The sequence below is a fragment of the Lepisosteus oculatus genome, unplaced genomic scaffold (genome assembly GCF_040954835.1).
Source record: "Lepisosteus oculatus isolate fLepOcu1 unplaced genomic scaffold, fLepOcu1.hap2 HAP2_SCAFFOLD_60, whole genome shotgun sequence".
In the NCBI taxonomy this organism is placed as follows: Eukaryota; Metazoa; Chordata; class Actinopteri; order Semionotiformes; family Lepisosteidae; genus Lepisosteus; species Lepisosteus oculatus.
The window spans coordinates 72,455-95,722 of NW_027168149.1; the positions used below are offsets into that span (position 1 = coordinate 72,455).

The 23,268-nt window shown below is 45.1% G+C and overlaps 3 non-coding genes across 3 annotated transcripts; 1 reads left to right on the top strand and 2 right to left on the bottom strand.

Annotated features, from left to right (window-relative positions):
* Positions 1-2,883: 2,883 nt before the first annotated feature.
* On the bottom strand, positions 2,884-2,956 carry trnar-ccu (transfer RNA arginine (anticodon CCU)). Its single transcript has one exon. It is a non-coding gene; the product is annotated as a tRNA-Arg (tRNA).
* Positions 2,957-5,895: 2,939 nt separating this feature from the next.
* Positions 5,896-5,977, top strand: trnas-uga (transfer RNA serine (anticodon UGA)). Its single transcript has one exon. It is a non-coding gene; the product is annotated as a tRNA-Ser (tRNA).
* Positions 5,978-11,926: 5,949 nt separating this feature from the next.
* trnas-uga (transfer RNA serine (anticodon UGA)) lies at positions 11,927-12,008 on the bottom strand. Its single transcript has one exon. It is a non-coding gene; the product is annotated as a tRNA-Ser (tRNA).
* Between the last annotated feature and the right edge of the window lie 11,260 nt (positions 12,009-23,268).

The window sequence follows — 23,268 nt, forward strand, 5'->3', positions numbered from 1 at the left end:
GTTTGCCACCAGTGTTCTCCCTGGATTACGACTTACCTTACGCCTCTTGACCATGAAACAAAGCAAAGCAGAGCAAAACAAAACGAACAAACGAAAACCCTCACGTCCCGCACTTGCATATAACGCCGTTACGTGCCCAAGCGGTATTGTACGTCATCCTAGCACTGCACCCCGGGGCGTATGGTATATGGGAACGAGCACACGCCACGAATCGTCTCGAATCACTCCCTACAGCTGTAAGGCACCTTGAAGCGTGCACCCCCAACATTCTTCTTTGCGCATCTGTGAAAGGTAAACTCTTGAGCAAACTCTGAACCAGCTCTAAGGAAACTAATCCGATTAGACGTTACTTTGACTCATCCTTTAAGGGACCCTTGTTAATTGGAGAATCCAATGATTTCGAATGAATTCTGTATGCGTTAAAAGACAGCTATACACAGAAAACATGCAGGACACTTCTCATGATGTTTCCCGAGCCGAAACACAGTGCGTTTTTCCAAGCCATCTGACAAAGCCCGCCCACTGAAAACTGCAGCAGATCATGTAAAGACGTTCAACTTTGTAACTACTGCACGCACGCACAGGAAGCAGAATAAATTCCTCTTTTCAAACTGTCAAAGGTTTGCTTTGCGAACACTGCAGGACATCGCACAATCGCTTTTGAACGGGGACAAACGATTTCTTATGGGGCGCAGTAAGTACAGACGTTTAAAAAGCTCCACTCATGCCGACGATGCAGCATGAAGAAGCGCAACCTAACGTTTGCATTCCTAGCAAATTCCTTTTATTTTTTTATAAATAAAGACAGTCTTGTTTAACAAACAACACACACAACATTTTACATTGTCAATTCAGTTCAAATCAATGTATTTCTATATAGCGCCTTTCACAACAAGGGCTTCCCAAGGCACTTAACAATGCAAGTTGTTAAGAACCTTGTGTCTAATATGCCGCCTAGGTAACGTGCTGTCTCTTTGAGGCAAATGTTTAAATCCTCTGAGTTAAGTGCTGAAGTTATAGTAGTCCTATCAGTATTGTTGCCTCCGATCAACAGATCCTCAGTTTTCTCAGAGTTGAGTAACAAAAAGTTTTCACACATCCAAGTATTTCCTTCATTAATGCATTTAACTAAAGTGATAATAGAAGAGCTGTCGTTTGGTGTAAACAAAATGTTTATTTGAGTGCAATCAGCATATGAATGAAAGTTCATATTATTTTTTCGGATTATCCTACCTAGCAGCAGCATGTAGAGAGAGAGAGCAATATTGGTCCCAGCACTGATCTTCTGGTACCCCAAATTGAACTGGTGACATTGATGAAGCAGTACAATTATTAGATATTTGAACATAATGAAAACGATGAGTAAAATGTGAAGTAAACCACTGAAGGACGGTTCCAGATAAGCCAACCTCAAACTCAAGCCTGTGTAACAAAACAGAGAGGTCAACCGTGTCAAAGGCAGCTCTAAGATCTAGAAGCACAAGCACTGTTGCATTCCCCGCATCAGTAGCTAAGAGAATATCATTTACGACTCTTGTTAATGCAGTTTCAGAAACCAGACTGAAATTTCTCAAGTATATTATTTGAATCCAGATACGATTGACGTTGGGCAACAACTATTCTCCCAAGACTTTTAGATTGAAATGGGACCTTTGAGACAGGCCTGTAGTTGTTAAGAGCTTGTGGATCCAAATTTGACTTTTTAAGGAGCGGTCTAACAACCGCTACCTTAAATTGATCAGGTACAACGCCTGACGCAAGCGATGCATTCATCATACTAATTATAGGTCCTGCCAGTCCTTCGAGGGAATCTTTGACTAGCTGAGTGGGGATGGGATCTAGCGAACAGGTGGTTGACTTTGTCTTATGTCTGTGTTTATGAGTCCACCATAAGAAGAAATCTGAACAGGAGTGGTGATCATGCGAGGTCACCATGGAGGAAACCACTGCTCTCCCCCCAAAAAAAACCACCACTGCCCCTCTCAAGTTTGCTAAAGACCACATGGATGTTCCACAGCAACTCCTGGAACAATGTTCTGTGGACAGACGTGACAAAAGTTGAACTTGTTGGTAAATGTGCACAGCGTTATGTTTGGAGATAACAAAACACTGCATACCAACTCCAAAACCTCATCCCACCTGGGAAGCATGGCGGAGGCTGTACGGCTTGCAATCATCGAGGGACCGATGAATTCCAAGATGTATCAGGAAAATCTACAGCAGAATGTCAGGGTGTCTGCCTGTGATCTAAAACTCGAAAGACGCTGGGTCATGCAGCATGACAAAAACAAAGGAGTACATCAACAACAGAGTGGCTGAAACAGAAGAAATTCCGTATTTTGGGATGGCCAAGTAAGAGTCCTGACCCCAATCCCATTGAAGTACTGTGGCGTGATCTGAAGCAGGCCGTTCAGCGCAAGACATCCCAAAAATATACATGACTGAAACAGTTTTTCATAGAGGAATAGGCCAAAATACCTCCTAACCGCTGCTCAGGTCTGACCAGCCGCTACAGAAAGTAGGGGTTGAGGTTTTTGTCATAAAGGAGGTTCCACTAGCTCCTTAATATAAGGGTTCACGTACTTTTTCCATCAATGACCTTGATTGTTTAAACCATTTGGTCAATAAAGAAACAGCAATGTCAAATGTTGGGCGTGTTGTTTGTTAAATCAGACTCTCTTTATTAATTATTATGACTTAGATAAAGATAAGATCACATGTTAGGAGCCATTCATGCAGAAATCCACATCATTCCGAAGGGCTGTTTACAAAAGTTTTTCTCCCAACTGTATGTGAGAGAAAAGCAGAGACGCTCACTGAGTAAGGTGGGGTTGCAGCTTTGCAAATCACAAGGACATTTGTACACTCAAAATGGGACAGGAGCACCCCAGATGGGACTCGAACCCACAATCCCTGGCTTAGGAGGCCAGTGCCTTATCCATTAGGCCACTGGGGCACACTGGGGAAAGTTAGGCAGCAGAAGGTTTACTGTGACCTGAGAAGAACCGGCATCCAATCACGGTGGTACACACACACACGCTCTCACTCATCTGAGCTACACAGCTACCAAGATGATCTCAGGTGCGCCGAGCTGGTACGGAACATATTGAACTGATCGACGGCGAATTGTCTCTCAGACAGGCTTTTCACCTCTGAGCTCCCTGACTGACAGTAATCAGCTAGGTAGTGAAACAGTCAGCTGCTTCTAAGCCTTAAACAGTTGCATCGCGGCGCTTCCACAGAGAGATGATTTGAAAGCCAAACATCGCCCATTGGGAACACCTTACAATCACTAGTTTAAGAGACTCTTAAGGTCTTGCAGAGGTGTCTGTCTAATAGCAAGCGCTTTGCAAGCTATAGGTGTTTAGGCTGAGGCAGAATGCCTGTTAACAAAATGTTTTTCTAAAGGGGCCTCGCACTCTTTTCCAAGCAATGGTCACCATCCCCACCGAGTGTCACAATGTAGTCATGTCCTAGGACATCACCTGTTAGTCTCCATTTGTCTGCCACCAACACTTTAGGTTACGGGGTCACAACCGCACCCCGGAGACCAGAGGAGCCGTTGGCGTTCTGGCGGCGCAGATTGGGCTGAAGGTGGGGCGCTTGAATCTCGCTGTTGGAGGCCGTCTGAAACTGACCCAAGCCTTTCCCTTGAATTAAATGTAAATAAGAAATGAACCCCAGATGCACATGGAATCAATCACGTGTTTCCTTTGAGCCGTTTAGAGACTGCTCCAGAGTTTACCTTGCACAGATGCGCAAAGATTAATGATGGGGGTGCACGCTTCCAGGCGTCTTACAACTGTAGGGACTGATTAGAGACAATTCGTAGCTTGTGCTCATTTCCCTCTATTCCCCGTGTTGCAGTGGTAGGATGACGTAAATTCCTGCTTCGACACGTAACGGGATTATAATCAAGTGCAGGAGCTGAGGGCTTTAGTTTTGTTTCGTTTTCCATGGCGTTCGTAAGCGCGCAAATCAAAGGCAATTCCTGCGTCTAACACGAATGTAAATGCTTTTGAAAGTGCAGTGTGGTGCAGCTTGTAAAATCCTTGTCCACATTTTTGGTTTGTTGATGTTTTTTCTGTCTGCCAAAGTTGCATTTTGACATCCGGACTGGGGGACTTTACCATTTGAACGTGAAGCCAGCCTTAAACCCTCTGAGGCGTGTCTGTCTGCCGGCACGAATCTTGTGAAAGGTATTTTTTTTAACGAAGACCAACTTTAAAAAGGTTTCCGCAGCCACCTCGCAGTCCGTGTTTGATTATAGGAGGAATGCGGCGGCATTGAGCTCGCATTTGTCGTGCTCGAGTGGTTAAGGTGATGGGCTCGAAATGCGTTGGGGCTTCCCCGCGCAGGTTCGAAACCTGCCGACTCCGGCGTCTGCCGCACGTCGCCTTGTGCCTGCGCGGCAGAGGCGAAGTGCCGCTTCTCCTTTCCTCGTGCTATAAAAACGCTAAATAACCACGCATTTTGCGTTCGCACCTCTGGTGCTCTACTTATGCCTTTGAAAACCTAATGAATAAGGCAAAGGCGAAGTGCCGCTTCTCCTTTCCTGGTACTATGAAAATGCTACATCGCTTGGTCCTGCTTCCATGGAAAGCAGTTCTTCAGGTAATTCTACTCTCTTACCAAAGCTGTTAGGTTCCTTTCCGTGGTGAGAGGGGTTGTCATGCAACGCTGCCACATACTGCCGACAGACAAGTGTGTTGCGGGAGAAGAGAAAAGTGTTTGAAGATTTAAGAGTGTCTTAGGTGGAGCCAAAATCAAGTGTCACAAATGCAAGTGGGAAGATTTCCAATGTTTAATATGGTCAAAATAAGCGGAAGTTATCTGCTGGTCCGGCACAGTCTGCCATGCTTTTGTCATATACTGTAAAGTGGTGTCGAACTGGGTGTCGAACTGGAGCCTCACCATTTGCATATGTGAGGCTCCAGTTATACATCGAGTGTCACATTAAATGACAAAAATGAAGAGAGTTAAAGCAGCTGGAGAGGTTTTCTTACAACTTTTGAGCTGACACAGTTTTGGAAAATGTTTCCTTCACGCTGCACTGTACAACATAGGCAGCCAAGAGTCTCCAAAACAAAACAGAATGGACAGATAGGAGAAAATTCCCACTCGTCCTGAAGTTCCCAAAATCCAGCACTGAGCGTAAACAAAGTGTCTAAGTAGCGTGGGAATGCTAACCCTAACCCTAGCTGGAGTTTGAGCAATCCAGCACTGAGCGTAAGAAGATGAGTCAAAGTAACGTCTAATCGGATTAGTTTCCTTAGAGCTGGTTCAGAGTTTGCTCAAGAGTTTACCTTTCACAGATGCGCAAAAAAGAATGTTGGGGGTGCACGCTTCAAGGCGCCTTACAGCTGTAGGGAGTGATTCGAGACGATTCGTGGCGTGTGCTCGTTCCCATATACCATACGCCCCGGGGTGCAGTGCTAGGATGACGTACAATACCGCTTGGGCACGTAACGGCGTTATACGCAAGTGCGGGACGTGAGGGTTTTTGTTTGTTCGTTTTGTTTTGCTCTGCTTTGCTTTGTTTTGCTTTCCATCGCGTTGGTAAGAGCGTAAATAAAAAGGCGATTCCTGCGTCTACCACTAATGTAAGAGCTATTTCAAGTGTGACGTGGTGCGGCTTTTCAAATGCTTGTGGGCATTTCTCTGTTGTTGATTCTTTTTTTGTGTGTAACAAAGTGGCATTTTCATGTCCGGACGGGGAGACTTTATCATTCCGACATGAAGCCACCCTTAAGTACTCTGAGGCGTGTCTGTCTGCAAGGCTTGTATTTTGGAAATGTTTTTTTGAAACGGAGAACGACTTTGAAAAAGGCTTCCGCCGGCGCCTCGTGATCCAGGTAAGATTGTAGCAAGAACGCAGCGGCAATGGGGCTTGCTGTAGTCGTGGCCGAGTGGTTAAGGCGATGGACTTGAAATCCATTGGAGTCTTTCCGCGCAGGTTCAAATCCTGCCGACTACGTTGTCCGCCTCCAGTCGGTGTGTTTCGGCGCAAGCAAAGAAGCGCGCCTCTTTGCTGTTCCTGGTGGTTTTAAAACGCCCAATCGCTTGTACCCGGTGCCTTAGAAATAAGTTCTTCAGCGTCCGCGAACGGCATTTTGCAGCTGGAAGCAGATGTCGACGCGTGTTGCACAGAGCACCAAAAAAGCGTCTTTTTTGAAGACCCAGGCACTGCGCATTGGTGGTTCAGTGGTAGAATTCTTGCCTGCCACGCGGGAGGCTTGGGTTTGATTCCCGGCCAATGCAGTGGCTTTTGCAGCGAGCGGCTCCATCACTTGCATCCCCTTGCAACTCGCAACTGAAAACCCACTGAAGCTAAGCAGGTGTGAGCCAGCTCAGTACCCGGATGAGGGTGAGCTACAGGGAAAAACAAAGCTTCCAGCTGGAGGCGGTGTTAATGGTGCCGGCGGGGGGGGGCGCTCACCCTGAGGTCTGTGCGGGTCCCAATGCCCCAGTATAGTGACGGAGATGCTGTGTTGTAAAAGGGCGCTGTCTTTTGGATGAGATGTAAAACCAAGGTCACAGCGCTCTGTGGTCATTCAAAATGACCACCAAAACCTTTGACAAAAGCTCTTGGTAATTGATGGTCTTCAATAATGCTTCTCCTTTAGGTACATTTTAAATCAGCTGAAAAATGCTGTGAAATGGGGGGGCACTTCAGGCCAGTGTAGGATTTGGGTTACAAGAACCATGAAACTGCACGAGAAAGCCCGTACACTGAATTACACGGCTTTCTATTCAAAGGAGGACAAAAGAAATTCCCTGAGTTCGATTTTTTGCAGCACAGAGAGGGGCCCTGTTGTGAGGCCGGTTAGCTCAGTTGGTTAGAGCGTGGTGCTAATAACAACAAGGTCACGGGTTCGAGCCCCGTACTGGCCCGGTCCTTTTCTCCTCTCTTACCAAAGCTGTTAGGTTCCTTTCCGTGGTTAGAGGGGTTGTAATGCAACGCTGCCACATAGTGCCGACAGACAAGAGTGTTGCGGGAGAAGAGGAAAGTGTTTGAAGATTTAAGAGTGTCTTAGGTGGAGCCAAAATCAAGTGTTACAAATACAAGTGGGAGGATTTCCAATGTTTAATATGGTAAAAATAAGCGGAAGTTATCTGCCGGTCCGGCACAGTCTGCCATGCTTTTGTCATATACTGTAAAGTGGTGTCGAACTGGGTGTCGAACTGGAGCCTCACTATTTGCATATGTGTGTGCGTTGTTAGTTGTTCTGACGATTGATTTTCTAAAAGCCCCAACGAACAACCTCGTGTTTATTGCTACAATTAATAATTGTCTCAGTAAACCCATCAAACCTCTACATTTAATGGCGTCCCTGGGCGGGCGAGTTTAGAATGAAATGAGAATCAATCGCACAGAATAACTGATGTTATACAGTTATACATCGAGTGTCACATTAAATGACAAAAATGAAGAGAGTTAAAGTAGCTGGAGAGGTTTTCTTACAACTTTTGAGCTGACACAGTTTTGGAAAATGTTTCCTTCACGCTGCACTGTACAACATAGGCAGCCAAGAGTCTCCAAAACAAAACAGAATTGACAGATAGGAGAAAATTCCCACTCGTCCTGAAGTTCCCAAAATCCAGCACTGAGCATAAACAAAGTGTCTAAGTAGCGTGGGAATGCTAACCCTAACCCTAGCTGGAGTTTGAGCAATCCAGCACTGAGCGTAAAAAGATGAGTCAAAGTAACATCTAATCGGATTTGTTTCCTTAGAGCTGGTTCAGAGTTTGCTCAAGAGTTTACCTTTCACAGATGGGCAAAGCAGAAAGTTGGGGGTGCACGCTTCAAGGCGCCTTACAGCTGTAGGGAGTGATTCGAGACGATTCGTGGCGTGTGCTCGTTCCCATATACCGTACGCCCGGGGTGCAGTGCTAGGATGACGTACAATACCACTTGGGCACGTAACGGCGTTATATGCAAGTGCGGGACGTGAGGGTTTTCGTTTGTTCGTTTTGTTTTGCTCTGCTTTGCTTTGTTTCGTGGTCAAGAGGCGTAAGGTAAGTCGTAATCCAGGGAGAACACTGGTGGCAAACAGTCCGAGGTGAGAGGCGAGGTCCAAAGTCAAAAAGGCAGAAGGGGAGTCCAATATCCAGAATAAACGAGGTAATGGAAAAAACGCCAGGTAGAGCTCTCAAGGAATAGACTCAATACCGAGCAGCGGGAAGCAGGTAAAGATGGTAAAAATAGCACTGCGTACCGCACGGTGGAGTGTGTGCAGGTGGGTTAACTTGTGCGGCAGCGTTTGTTAATAATCACCCACTGCTGGTGCTGATTAGATCGCTTAAGAGTTGGTCTTAACTGCCTGGCGGTCATGACAAGCTCCTCTTTAAGCTGTGGTTTAGTTTTGCAATCATGTGTTTCCAGAGCAGTTATTTATGGGGGTGGGTGGGTCTTTCACAGAGGCTCAGGACAAATCCCCCGCATGAAAGTCTACTGTGTGCGTTCAGACAGTCACAGGTCAAGAGCCAGGCAGGAGGACAATGGACAGAAGAGCCAACGAGCTAAAAATAAAAGAACGAATATGAAAAAGCCACCATCTTTTTCTTTTTGACATTTTCCGACATTCATGCAAGCCAAGACAAAGTTGCTCGTAGCTACTTGTGGATTCAAATACTCTATCGAGTGCTTTGATGAGTTTTTGCAATTTGATTTGTCGTCCTGTCAGCCTGTTTCTGTTTTTTTTTTCAATCTAGTGATGGAAAGTAAGAGGGAAATGATGGAGCAATCAATAACCGCTCCGGAAAAATGGCAGAAAGAAATGGCCCATCACTTAGGACATTTGTGAAGCAGAGGAGTGACATCACCACAAAGGCGACTTATTCTGCTGATCGTTTTGGTGAATAATGATTGAGGCGCGTTAAGAGAAAGGTAGCTGCGTCAGCATGCTTAGGCTGCAAAGGATAAAGCAAAGGTTTACTCCATGCTGAAAAGAGAAAAAAATTAGCACAACGTTTCGGCTGTGGAGCCTTCTGCGCCATCTTCTTTAGCGATGGTGATGATGTTTACATTGGAAAAACTGAGACACGCATACCAGAGGAGCTCGAACCACCAACCTTTCAGTTAACAGCCAAATGCACTAACTGATTGCTCCACAGAGACTGACAGCCTTTTGTGCTCCCTACATTTGCAGGTTTATGGTCAAAGAAAACAGTCGTTTGCACTTCTTGTAGCCAGCAATATTTTTTCACTGACAACCAAGAAATGGATTTCATCTTTCACAAAATGTATGGATTTCTTCAAAAACAAGTTATTCCAGAAAGGAAATTAATTCTTGCATTAAACTGAACCAAGCTGTACATGTTTGTCTGAAATGATACATTTGGCACAACAAGACACGGAGAGAGGCACAGCTGGTATTCAGACCCAGGATCGCCTGCTTACTAGGCAGGCACTTTAACCCACTAGGGAGCACCGCACTTTTACAGACACTTGGACATATCTGCGCTCCGTGTGCACTTAACATAATCTCTGAGCCCGTTGCCTCTTTCCCATTTAATAGCAGAACTGACGCCAAGAGAAATGATGAGAAATGGCATTTATCTGGCACTTCTCATGTCCAAGGAGCTCAATGTCCTTGACACCTCCCCAAGGCGACAGAGCTGTGCATTCTTTGGCGACAACATTTTTTCTTTTGTTTTATTTCTATACTTATTGATAGAAAAAAAACGATATGTCATGTACTGTAAGGGAAATGTCTCTTTTCATGGGGAAAGCTAGCACCAGCAAATGTTGTGTTTAGAAGAAGTGATTTAACATGACACGTGACCTAACATACCGGAGCAAAAGCTCACCCAGCAAGCCCTGCTTTACTTCTACAGTAGAGAAGTAGAGTCTGCAAGATGTTCAGCTGGGTAGCTATGTCAGCATGCCTCGGCTGCAAAGGAACAAGTAATAGGTTTATTGCATGCTGAAAAGAGAAGAAAGGAACCACAACGTTTCGGCCGTGAGGTCTTCTCACACCTGAAGAAGCCTCACACCTGTAAAAGGTTCCATGGTTTTCTTTCTTCTCTTTTCAACATGGAATACACCTATTGTCTGCAAGATGTGACAATTTCACGGTGTTTTGGAAGAAAACCTTTTTTCTTTGAATTCAAAATCAATCGGAATTTCAGCACGACACATCAACACTTTTTCTGTTTTAAGGAGATGATATTTTAAACCTGATAAAAATAGTAGGAAACACAAGTTTCTTGCTGTGAAAATTTAGATGGGGAAGTGTACTACTGGTAGCAGTGTAGAGCTCTCTGTGGTGGAGTGCAAGCGCATGTTCTATGGGCCAGTGGCGTAATGGATAATGCGTCTGATTTCGGATCAGAAGATTGTAGGGTCGAGTCCTGCCTGGCTCGTGAGGCTTTTAAACCTCTCAGGTTCCTCGGTAACAGGTTGCCGTCATGTATATGAACTATAGAAAAGCATTTGCCACAACCCGTAAATTAGCACGCAAGTGTGGGCTAGTTAACACAGAACTGTATGGAGATCATCTCCAGCTCTGAGCTCAATTGCAATGAAAAAACATGCAGAACAGAACTGGAGAGCAGCTGAATTTGTGCTCGGTAGGGTTGGGAGGACTCAGCATTGCTATTGTTCTAATTGGCATGAACTGCAGGGGATCTGAATCAGAACATGTCAGTTAGTTCGATCATTGCGTCAATATGTAGGCCACGTTAATATAGAATTATTACTTTGTCTGTCTCGTCTTTGTATATAGCTGAATGTCCCTGACAATTTCATGTTAGTTTTTAAGAACGACATTGGTGCTAATATATACATATATAGCATATAAGGAACACGTAAAAGTTGAGTCCATGCTGAAAAGATAAGAAAACCGCCACAACGTTTCATCTTGGAATAAATCTTTACTTGTTGTTTTGCAGCCTACCCATTCTGACCTAACTCCTCCCTTGAAATTCCCTAACAGATAAGGGTACGTAACGGCTCATGCGATGCTCAGTTGCAATTTGTCCCAAAACAAACAAGAACAGCAGCTGAGGGTTTGAGTTTGAACATGCACTGTATTAAAGCAGCTTTTATTTCCATTGATAAATGCTAGATATTCCTACAGAGATTCTCCAGGTGAGTAAGCGATTCCTGTTTCTGTTTCTATTTCTGTTTCATATATATATATACAGTATATATATATGTTACATGTGTCTCTGCAATAGTATAAATGTGTTATACACTATCAGGGGCTGCTTTTTTGTGCACCTCATCTACAACAAGGGTTTTTTTTTCATTTATGTTTGTGGACCTTCACCATTTGAGGAAGTGAGTTAGATAAGAAAGTTACAGGTATGGTGAGCAATGACTGACAAAGGCACGTACTGCGTATTCCTTACAGAAGTGTAAGCAATTTGTTCTAAAAAACACCGACTAAAGTCCAACATCGTTAGCAATCTTATTACTTAAACAGAATTAACATCAATAAACTGTAAGGTGCTGGTACATGCGAGTAGATTTGATCTTCTATTAAACAAAAATGCAATTACAGCTCTAAAAAGGTCAACCTAGACTTCTGTAACAGATCTGTTCAGGTCATCGCTGTTCCTCTGACCTTGTGAGTCTTTGGAATTTTAAAAGGGTATTTTGCTTGCCTTTCATGTGGTCTGTGTACAAGTCACTGTGGCGTATGCGGTCCTACACAGCCTTGCTATAGACGTGACGAGCCTCCGCTATGTTGCAATGGAGAACAGGTTCAGTACGGAGCTGCCGAGAAAATTCAGCTGGAAAGCTCGTTGCAGAAAAGCATCGTTATCTGTGTCCAGCTGCAAAGCGTCCTTCGTGGGTGCTGAAGAATCGATTTCACAGGCTGCGGGTCCAGGCGATTTAGAGTGTTAAAGGTCCCAACGAAAACGAAACGGCACTGGTCCTTTTACATGCACGCACGCAACCAAATGCAAAGGACGCCGTAATCGGTAGGATTTGAACCTGCGCGGGGAGACCCCAATGGATTTCAAGTCCATCACCTTAACCACTCGGCCACGACTACAGCGAGCGCCGCGGCCGCTGCCTTCTTGCTACAATCGAACAGGGAGTGCGAGGCGGCGGCGGCGGCGGAGGCAACTTTTTTCAAGTTCGCTCTCCGTTTAAGAAACCTTTTACGCCATACGTGCAAGCACACACACACACCTCAGAGGACTTAAGGGTGGCTTCAAGTTGGAATGATAAAGTCTCCCCGTTCGGACATGAAAACAGAACGTTCTTAGACAGAAAGCAATCAACAACGGAGACATGTGGACGACGATTTCAGTCACTGCACTTTGAATAGCATTTTTAGTCCAGTTACAGGAGATGCACCAATGGCCCTTGACCTACGCTCTTACCAATGCCTTGAACATTCAAACAAAACAGCCCTCAAGTCCTGCGGTTTAATATAACGCTGTTACGTGTCGAGGCAGTATTTGACTCTGTCCTACCGTTGAGACACGGGGCGTATATGGAAACGAACACATGCTACGGATCGTCTCTAATCGGTCCCTACAGTTGGAAGGCTCCTTGAAGCGTGCACCCCCATCATTCATCTTTGCGCATCTGTGAAAGGTAGACTCTTGAGCAATGTTTGAGCCAGCTCTAAGGCAACTAGTGCTATTGGACAGACACCTCTGGAAGATCCTAAGAGTCTCTTAACACCACTTCCAGCAGCAAGCTTAATTGTTCACTGGAGGTCTCCCACCCAGGTACTGACCAGGCAAAGAATCACCAGTACATTGAATGTGGAAGTTAATCCTGAAATCCAATTGCATATCTCAAGGTAAGACAAATCCATAAGAACATGTCTTAGTATTACTTCATTTACATTAGTATGGCACTGAGATGGTGCTCTTCTTTAAGCTGTGGTTTACAGATGCAGCCATTCAAAACAAGCGGGCGATACCGCAATATTTTGCGGTGCGCTTTACTCAGTCTACCACGACTTACCGTAAATTCTCCTATAGTACCGCAACTAAAATAATAGTATCCGGAATTTCCACAAGGTGGAGCTAATAAAGCTCATCCTCTCATGTTTGAGCTGTCGCCATCAAAGTCTTTAATGAAGATAATACTAATAGTATTAATAATGAATGACCTTGGACAAGCTGTAAACTCAAAGTATTGCCCTGGTCCACATTCTTTTTTTCATCGACCATCTTTGTAAAAGTAACACCACAGCATTTCTCAATCACGCATTTGTTTCCAATCATGCAAAGCACAGTAATTTTTGAAAATCTCCTATTCACCATGCCTTTCACCTGCTCATAAAAGAGATCAGTTTAGGAACATAAACACAGTACTGTATGCAAACTGTACTGTATACAGATGCAGCCATTCAAAATGGGTGGGGTATTTCGCGGCATACCCCGGTCGGTGTGTCGCGGTATCACGCGGTTAATCGCGTCATTTGACGTCATGCTGGGAACTATCCGGCGTCACCTTGTAAAACCGCCAGGGGGAGCTTAACCTCTCATGTACAGCATTTGAGCTTTTAATTTTGAACTGTGTATTACAGCATGTTAATCATTAGTCATTAAAATGTTGGTATATTTTATGAAAGCAAGATTGCTCAGTTGGACAGAAGTACACAACCTACCTTTATCAGAAATATTTATGCATCAAAGCCTTTACCGAAGATATTACTAATAGTATTAATAATGAATGACTTTGGACAAGCTGTATACTCAAAGTATAATTTCTTTAGCACATTTGTACAAGCACTTGGAATCTGTCCAAGCCATACTTTGTCAGGCATTTTGTTTTAGTTCAACGGGCATAAAAACTCCCTTGCTTTTAACAGGGCGTTTCATAATTTTTAACTACGAAAATGATTTAAAATGCAACACTTATCATTCAACTAGAGCTCAAAATATCACAAGGATCCTCAAGAGCACAGCAAAGACTATTTTAAAAGATACTTGTATGAGATACATGAGAATCCAGGCTTTTTTATCAACGCTTTCTTTTCCGTATACCAGATTTTATGGAACCACTTCAGAAGGGTGTCAGCCAGTCAGATTCCAGGAATCGGTACTTTAAAGGAAAAATACACACCGGTATTCCATTTCTCCCTAACGATTTTAAGCATCGAAGTATTTAACTAGCATGTGAAATAGCGTGTGAAAAAGTGGTAGTTTTAAGCTTTTCTGCTAATATAATATGGAATGGCGTATCTAAAGAATTTAATAACGATATGATTATATTCGTGTACTGCGACAGGGCTGTGTAGGGCTGTTTCGCCTCCATCTTCATGCGACTTCCCTTGTAGCCTACTGGTCTACGTGCGCGATTACCAACTCACAGGTTGTGTGTTCAAATCCAGCTGGTGCTGGACTCTCCTTTTAACAAACATTTCTTCAAAAAAATAGAATAGCAATATTATGGACAATCAATTGACTTTTATATTTCAAAATATCACAACATGATCGATTCTAAGTCATTTTTGATAACAATGAATAGTCACCTTCTTCCCTTCTGACAACGGTCACTGCTTCTGCTTCCTGCTTCTATTGTGTGTGTGTGTGTAATAGAGTAAATTTTTATAGAGAAATGGAGGCTGGACAGTATGCGTTACAATATAAACATTTATATTGATTTAAATCGTGTTTTGATTTAAATCGTAAACGCGTGTTTAATTATATGTGTTTTTTTAATCATAATCAGGCTAATGCAACATAAATTGATACAGTATCTTTGTCTTCTAAGTATTGTTGTAACAGAAGAAATAAGGTTCTTGATCCCGAGATGAAGTAAAACAGATGAGTTTATTGCATGCAAGGAACAATAAAGCCGAAGTCTTGTTTCCCACAAGAAACAACAAAACCGAAGTATTGTTCCCCGTACTGTTACAAACTTTTGGGTTATATAGTGTTTTCTTCTCCGTTTCTGACGTCACTCGGTCTGATGGTAAAGAGGGGGGTTCATGGTATTTGGCCAGTTTACGATGTTCTGGACAAATGGTCAGTTTAACATTACACCCAGGGGGGTTCCTAGCTTGCATCTGCAATCCTTATCAGTTAACCCCCCTTTCCTGCCATAAACCCCAGCTTGTGGCTTGAAAGTCTAAACCCCCTACAGAAAGGATTAAATTCAAACCCCCGTCTTCACATCTTTCTTCATTCCCCCCTTATAAAATATGGCATACGTCAGTGTAGCCTATTTTTATACATACAATGTCAGGGCAGATCTTTCCTTTCTTGGCGAACAGGTATGTATTGCCATGACATTGTACGTTCCACAGTTATAGCAAGATGTGATACATGTTTTTGTGCACGTGATGATTACAATTATACATATAAACAATACTATTCCTACAAATAAACACTGTAAAAAGGTTCCACCCCAGGCCCCAAACACAGACTTTACCCAAGACCCAATTCCCCAATTTTCAGTATAATAGTCCTGATATTTCTGTCCCTCATTGTAAATGTGTTGGGCCAGATCTGAGATGTGCTCAGAATTATCAGGGATATATGTGCAGCATTCAGTGCCAATTACTGCACAAGTTCCTCCTTGGGCCGCCAGTACATAATCTAAAGCTAGTCGGTTCTGCATGGCCACTGTTCTGAGGGCTACCATCTCATCATTAACAGCCTTCAGACTAGATGAGATAGAATTTGCTAATTCTTCTAAAGTCGAGGCCATTTGAATTAACTCTCGACTCAGAAAGTTCATGCCGGCTTGTGGAAATATTATACCTAAATAATATTTCCAATCAGCCAATTTTCTTTGTGGTCTGTGGTTAGGTCCGAAGGGGCTGTGGGTTTGAACACGGATATGAGGAACCACATATCCTAAATAACATGAGCCAGACCACTGGGCTGGCAACCATGGGTAGGCTCGTTTTCCACAACTGAAATATGTTCCGTTTGGCGCTCCCCATGCCTCTGAAAATAAGAAGCTTATACCAAATTGTGGGGTGTGCCGATCCCATCCTGGAATTTGGAAGGTAGAGGTGGATATATTTGCAGCGATGGTAAGGTTGCAACGACTCCATCCAACCAAGTGCAGACCATTAGTGTGCTGAAAACATATGTTTCCCTCACGTTCCTTATTTAGAGTCAGGTATGGTGGTGTATGGCTTCTGTTATATTTAGGAGCGTAAGAGCCTGTGAAACTCGTGGGCTCTAAGCCTCGCTCCTGTAGATATTGTAATGTTGTGCAGGTTAAAGTCGTGTTATGGCAACCCCCATAGTTTGTCATATAAAATCTCCTAAATTATCCCTCCAAATGATCGTGCCTATGACTTCCTCGAGACGCCAAGGAATGGCCCCCATAGGAAGTCCTTCCTGTACATATTTGGGTAATGCGGCACACACCCAGCAGGCACTTTGGTTGGTTTTCTTAGCTGTCAGATAGGAGACGCCTAAAAAGGAATTAATTCCATGTTCTCCTTTGTGGGAGAGATGATCATTAATCCCTGCGGAACATAGTCCTACAGCAACAATTATCGTTATTGACAGAAATGATTTCATTCTGAGTCTGTAAATGGGGATGAGGCTCGTCGGCAGTGTGACGCGTGGATCCAGCGATCTTTTCCTTCCACTCGAACCGCAGACTCAGTTGTCAACAGGATCTGGTAGGGTCCGTCCCACCTGGGCTGGAGAACCTGTGAAGGAAATTTCCTGATCCACACCCACTCTCCTGGGATGAGGTCGTGCCCTCCTTCAGGTTGTGGTCCCCACGCCTCCAGGACCTGCTCGCGGGCTCCTTGGGTGGCCTCTGTCAGCAACTTGCAATACTGTAACAGAGAATCAGTTAGTATACTCAAGCCTACTCTGTCATGTCCTGGAGAGTCACTCAGTCTCATGGGACGCCCCGTGATCACCTCAAACGGGCTCAGCCCCACTATTCGATTTGTCCCAGCCCGGATGCTGCACAGTACGGCGGGCAATGCATCCACCCAGGGGATCCCTCCCAGGTGGTACTTTGTCAATTTAGCTTTCAAAGTCCGGTTCACCCGTTCCACCATGCCGGAGGACTGCGGGTGATGAGGGCAATGCAGGTCCCATTTGATCCCTAGTAGGTCTGCCACCACCTGACACACTTTTCCAGTAAAATGTGTGCCCTGGTCTGAGTCTATGCGACACGGGAGTCCCCATCGGGGAATTACTTCTGTCACGAGATATTTGGCAGTTGTCTGCGCAGTCTCTCGTTTGACAGGGACAGCCTCCACCCATCTAGAAAACTGGTCCACCATCACTAGGAGACCTGTTTTCCCTTTACAGGGTGGCAGTGAACAATAGTCTATTTGCCAGTGTCTAAAGGGCCCCTCGGGTGCAGGACGTCGAAGATTAGGAGCCCGAACCGGCGGTGCTCCAGAGGCTTTTTGGCACTCGCCACAGCGTTGTACCACATCAGCTGCGAAGGGTGTGAAGCCTGTGCCCACCCAGCTCTGAGCAAAGTGTCGAGTCATTTGGCTAACACCTGGGTGCCCTGTGGAGTGTATTTGCTGTGCCAGGTAGGGCATTAGTTGCTTGGGACAGGCGGGTCTGCCTGTACGCTGGCACCTCCAGGTCCCATCCTTCTGCAGCCCCACATTGCGTTCCATCCAGGTCCATTTCTCAATCCTTAGGGCCTGGGCCTGGAGCTCGCTGAGCTGTTCCGTCCGGAGTGCCTGTATGTTCACTGTGCAAACTGAAATAATCTGAAGAGGTTTTTCTATAGCCCACTCCTCCCATTGCCCCAGGGCAGCTTGACGTGCTGTCCAGTCTGCCAGCTTATTGCCCCTGGCCTCGGGAGTGTCCTCTCTGCTGTGGCCCTTACATTTGACTACAGCTACCTGCTTTGGGAGTTGGAGAGCCGCAAGCAGCTCAGACACCAGATCTGCATTCTTTACCGGAGTGCCAGCAGAGGTTAAAAAATCCCTATTACTCCATAACCTTCCAAAGTCATGGCATACTCCAAATGCATATCGTGAGTCTGTGTATATTATGGTGGTCTTGCCTTTTGCTAATTTACAGGCTTCCACCAAAGCTTTCAGTTCAGCTCACTGTGCTGACGTGGGTACCTCAAATCTTCCCCCACATTGGATATCATGTTCTGTAGTCACAGCCCAACCCGCTTTCCTCTCCCCACTAGAATTTGTGAATTAAGTTCCATCAGTGAAGAGGATGAGGTCTTCATTCCTTAGTGGTTGCTCGGCTATTTTGATGCCCTCATCTTCTCCCATTGCCCAAACATCACAGCTGTGTTCTAACATGTAGGCTTCTGATGGGTCAGGTAACAATGTGGCTGGATTTAGAGCTCCTTCACGTTCAATGGTAATATTTGGAGCCTCTAACAAGACCTGCCACTTGCTCCATCGTATCGCATTAACCTGACTGACCCGATTCAGGGACATGAGGGTGTGTACCGCATGTGGGCATCGAACAATCAGTTGTTGATCTAGTACTATGTTATTGACTGCCTGTACTGCTAGACAGACGGCCTGAACGGCTCGTAGACATGGACCCCAGCCCCTGGCTACCTCGTCCAAGGATCCAGAGTAATACCCTACCGGGCGGTACCTACCCCCATGTTCCTGTGTTAGTACAGCTGTCCAAAATCCATTCTTTTCACTTACGTAGAGGTAGAATGGTTGATCTGTCTGAGGAAACCCCAATGCAGGAGCCTGTAACAGAGCTTGTTTTAAATCATTAAAAGCATGTTCAGCTTCAGGACTCCAAGCAATAGGATCAAGGGACCTCCCTCCCCCCTTTAATAGGTCTGTAAGTGGTTTGGCCCTTTCAGAAAAAGCATCAACCCAATTTCTATTGAAATTGCACAGACCCAGAAATGATCGGAGCTCTCTCACCGTATTGGGACTAGGGTGTGTTCGGATTGCCTAGGCCCGATCTTCTGTCAATTCCCTTTTTCCCTGACTAATCTTTTGTCCCAAGTAAATTACGGTGTCTAGGCATAACTGTGCTTTGCTATAACTAGCCTTGTGTCCTTTTTTAACCAGTTGGTTGAGAATAATTTGGAGGTCCTTCTTGTGGGTTTCCTCGTCAGGAGACGCGATTAAAATATCATCCACATATTGGATAACGACGGAGGACACTTGAGGCAGCTCCTGGAGATGCCTCCGAAGTGCCATGTGATACACGGTGGGGCTGTTATGAAACCCCTGTGGTAACCTGGTCCAAGTATATTGTTCTCCATCTACAACAAAAGCGAACCAATCTTGTAACTCTGGGTGTAGAGGAACAGACCAGAACCCATTAGCCATGTCAATTACTGAAAACACCTGGTGCTCAGGGGTCAGTAGTTGAAAAATAGCAGAGGGGTCTGCTACCAAGGGGGTGAGACGGTTGATGTGTTGATTAGCTTTTGAGTAATCAACTGTGAATCGCCATGCTCCGCTGGCTTTCTTTACGGGCCATATTGGACTGTTGCTTGTACTATGTGTTTTTCGTACAATGCCTTGAGTCAATAGTTTTTGTATTACTGGTCGAACCCCTTCCTCCGCCTCTTTGTTGATTTTATATGGCTTTGTGTATGGCGGGGATTTCCCAGTAAATGTGGCGGGTTCCATATCCAGAAGCCCGCATTCGTCCTTATCCATAGTCCAAATTGAATGCCCTTTTAGTTCGTCTTTTTGGAGGGACCAGATGTTTACCTCCACCCTCTCCTCATGTATGGTTAATGTAACCCCTTGTAGGTATTTCAGAGCATCCCATCCCAACAGATCTGGGGTAGATCCTACCCACATGACAGCATTAAATGTTACCTCCCCATCTCCTAGTCTAATCTTGAGTTTTTGAGTTTCTCTGAGTGTTATTCGATTACCCCCTACACCAGTGGCCTCCAGCTCCCTCCCTGTGAACATGACACCACACCGTTTGGCTGACTGTTCAGATAAACACGATAATTGAGCCCCAGTGTCCCATAAAAGTGACATTTGAATCCCATTAATCGTGCATTGTAATTTGAGCTCTTTTTCACTCAGTTCCTGAGATAGGCGTAGGGAGGCCACTAGGGGGAGTCCTAGTTTAAAAGCTCCCTGATAGATAGATACTTTATTGATCCCGTGAGGGAAATTGCAGTGCAACAGCAGCTTAACACACACAACACAGCCACAGTGTAACGAATTATATACTAATAGTACAATACATACAATACAATACAAGAGTTACTCACAGTCCGGACACACAAGAGGAAACTAGAACAGAACAGTACACAGAAAATCGTATCACACGTATGAATATAAATATAGATGTAACCATAGATATAAATATAAATATAAATGTATTGCACAGGTCCCTGGCATATATTGCACAAAAGTGGTTGTAAACGGGAAAAAGAAAAAGAAAAAGAAAGAGAACAGATGTAGCAGTATATGTGTATATGCGTTTAGTCCAGAAACAGGTCACTGTCGCTGTTGCCTCTGCCAAGACGCAAGGTGGATGCGTTGTACAGTCTTATGGCAGACGGCAAGAATGACCTCCTGTAGCGCTCCCTGTCGCACCGTGGATGAATCAGTCTATTGCTGAACGTGCTCTTCATTCCTGCAAGCCTGTCATAGAGGGGATGGGAGAAGTTGTCCATGATGGCCTCCAGTTTGGACATCATTCTCCTCTCAGCCACTACCTCCAAGGGGTCCAGGTCAGACCCAATGACAGAGCTCGCTCTCCTGATGAGCTTGTTCAGCCTTTTGGAATCTACTGCTCTAATCCCAGAGCCCCAGCACACCACTGCGTAGAAAATGGCACTCGCTACCACCGACTGATAAAACATGTGTAGCATCTTACTACACACATTGAAGGACCTGAGCCTCCTCAAGAAGTAAAGTCGGCTCTGTCCGTTCTTATAGATGGCCTCGATGATAGCGCGTTTGTCTGCTTCGCTCAAATCCTGTAATTGTGACAACAGGTTTTTTTGCCCCTCTCGATTCGAGGGATTGAAAGGGGGATCTCGGTATCTTCCAATCCTGCCCTCACTGGCTAATCGCTTTTTGCAATTCTTTTGCCAATGTCCGAAATTTTTACAATAATGGCACCGAGTTGTAATTTTGCCTTTTGGATTTAGTCGGGTGTCAGGGCCAGCTCCACCCTTCAGTATGGGGGGTGTCCACCCTGTTTGTATTGCCCGCACCTTAGCATACATATTTCTCTCGATTTGCCGTGCCATTTTAACTATTTCCTCAAATTGTTTAGTCGTATCTTGCCCTATTTCGGGCTCTTTTAACTGAAGGGCTTTGGCTATATCAGGCTTAAGACCGCCCAAATAAATTTGTTTAATCACAGCAGAGGCGTCGCTATTCACATCATCTTCGTCACTTAGTCCTGAGCATTCCAGCCAGAGTGTGACGAAGCGGTCAGTGAAGTCAGCCACATCCTCGCTTTCTTTTTGCTGACGCGCAGATATCTTTTTCCAATCTGTCTTTGGTGGATAATTTTGTTTAAGCCATCGCCAAACCCATTCCCATCGCCCTCCCCTGCCGTTATCCTCACACAATTGTTTAAGTTCTCCGACACGCTTTTCCCCTGTCCTTCTGAGGATCATAGCGGCAGTCAGGGGGGAGATACCATAAGTATCTTTTAATTCCTGAAGCGCACTCCAGGTTCGCTGCATCCCTAATTTTGGGTGCGGTACTTCTCTAGCCCACCGGTCAATATCCTCCGGTTTTGGATTTGATCGTATTGGGGATTCAGGGAAGGTAGGTGCGAGAACGGACCCCCTCGGCGGGGTGCGAGACGGAGCTAGAGTGGCGCTGTCATCAACGGCGCCAGCCCCTGCTACATCAAGTCCTTTCCCACTTTGAGTGAGAGTACAGACCTACGGGCGCCCTCCCTCTAACAGGGGAGACTCTGATCCATCTTTATCACACTCATACCAAGTGTTATCCCAATCCGACCCCCCATCTCCATATGGCCACTGTGGGAATTGATCCCAATTATTTTCGTTTCCTGCCTGTTTGTTCCCCTGTGGGAGAGCAGGATATAACTTAGTCGCCGGCTGTAGCACATTAACCAGTGCAGCGTGACCAGGAGTTAATTCCTTCTTTAGTTTCTCATTCTCCTGTACTCCCTCTTTTAGCTTTTTTTCTAGTACCTCTTTTGCCGCAAATAAATTATCTTTCCTCTCATTTAACGCTTTTATTTTTTCTGTGAACTCCTTCTCTTTTTTATCCCATTCTGATTTCTCCTTCATGCTAATCTGCCACCTCAGGTGTCGGCCGATCACCAGGGCTGCAGCTAAATCTTTGTTTTTGTTCCAATGTTCATACGCTTTTTTACAGGCATCTTCGCCCCAAACTCCTTCTGACAGACTCAGCTTCTTCCTATATTTCTCTTCCCTTTCAGTCAATTTACACTTTTCCGATATGTAATCAGATACTTCCACCACTTTCTCAAACACCCAATTAGCACACATGTTTGGTTTCTTTAAGATTTACTTTTGTCGTGTGTGAGGTAACAGCTCATTCAGTAGGGGGATGTTTTCACTTGGAAAAACCTGTGCATTACTGCACTCATTCAGCTAAGGGCGTCTGTTACCTCCAGATCTAAATGCCTCTCCGAGACTTTAGAGAGGGCTTACACCGCACTGTTCACAGGTAAGAAACGAGACCTCGAAAACCCCCTTTCTTGATCAGTAATTCACCATCCCCAGAACGCCAGCATCGCTGCTTTTGCCCCGGGGTGGACTTACGCACTGAGCTCAATCAGGGCGATTCTCGGGTCTCAACGTCCTTTAAATCCTGCTACTTAATGCTTTGCTCTTTTATTATGAGGTGTGTTTATGTTAGTGTCGTGCGTGTGTATATGTATTTCACAAACAAGGAAAACACCAAAAACATACATACATATATATATATATCTCTTCTACTCCTGTTTCCTTTAAAACAAAAAAACCACGCCACGCCAATCTGTGCACAATCAAGGCGTAGCTAATCTCAGGACCCCGGGCGCAATTAAGGCCCACACCAATCCTGGATTATACGTGCATTTAATGCACCACTCCAGAACCCTTGGCGCAATTAAGGCCCACACCGATCCCGAGCCACAGAACTCCGGGCGCAATTAAGGCCCACACCGATCCTGAGCCTCAGAACTCCGGGCGCAATTAAGGCCCAAACCAGTTCTGACCTTCAGAACTCCGGGCGCAATTAAGGCCCACACCAGTCCTGAACTTCACGGTAAGGGTCCAAAACCCGTTCAAAAACTCCACGCGCAATTAAGGCATATACCAGCTTCGAACGCCTGTACACAATACCGCGGAACCCCTGCCAGACCAAATTCTGGGCTTACAGCAAACAACCCATTACATACACCGGTGTCTTCCCCGGGCCAGAGGAA